Source organism: Protobothrops mucrosquamatus, unplaced genomic scaffold, assembly GCF_001527695.2.
Source record: "Protobothrops mucrosquamatus isolate PMUCROS unplaced genomic scaffold, P.Mucros_1.0 scaffold194, whole genome shotgun sequence".
Lineage (NCBI taxonomy): Eukaryota > Metazoa > Chordata > Lepidosauria > Squamata > Viperidae > Protobothrops > Protobothrops mucrosquamatus.
In genome coordinates, this window is record NW_015386550.1 from 275,301 (window position 1) to 276,260 (window position 960).

A 960-nucleotide genomic window follows, 5' to 3' on the forward strand; every position below is an offset into this window, starting at 1 on the left:
GAAAGGTTTCCAGTCCCTAACAAAAGTAGTTATTGACTTTTCCTAATCAAATAAGTCAATTTTGTCATTTTGTTCTTTGTGGTTGTATGTATTTGTGTATCCACCCATTACTTACTGACATCTTAATCAATATACCTGTGACCATCTTAACATATGAATTTAGGTTTTGTCATACTTGCAGAATATGTTGCTGTTCAAACTGTTGCCAGCTTCTTTATTCTGCAAATAAACCAACACAGCTGGTCTCCCAGAATGTGTTGAAATGAGAAGATTCTAAGTAGAAATTACCTCACCACATGTGCTGTGCAGAGGAGGGGAGAGTTTGGGAGGCTGTGTGCAGGCCATGCATGTATCAGAGGACTGGCATAGGTCACACATGAGTTGGAAGAGGCCTGTGAGGACCAGCAGATGCTGCACCTGGGCAGAGTCTGAAGGCAGGAGCAACTTACTGGAGTGACTTGCAACCTTCTATGCTGGTTTTCCCATTGACTTTATTGTGGGAAAGGGAAGGTCACCGATGGCAATTATAACTGTAACATCCTGCAACATGGTAATCATAAGCTGGGCACCCGGATCCTGGCTTACGATCAGAAGCCCCAGGGGTATGCTCTAATGGCCTGAACTTCCAGTAGTCTTATGTCCATGTTTTCAGAACCACCATAACTTTGTTACCATGGACTTAAACCAAGAACTGCCTGTATCTGACTGTGGTCTCAGTAGTCTCTCTTCCTTCTGTTCCTAAAGGTTATTCATTCTGCCCATTACACAACTAGGTCTTACCAAATTTGGAATAATATCAGGTTGACTGGAACTGCCAGGAAGAAAATGTTTCTAAGTTTTTTCTTTTACTGGTAATCCTGGACACACAACCACTCTTAGTGAGCATTCAAAGTTACAATATTGAAATAGTGACTTATGACCGTTGCAGCATCCCCATCAAATGATCAAAATTTGGACGTT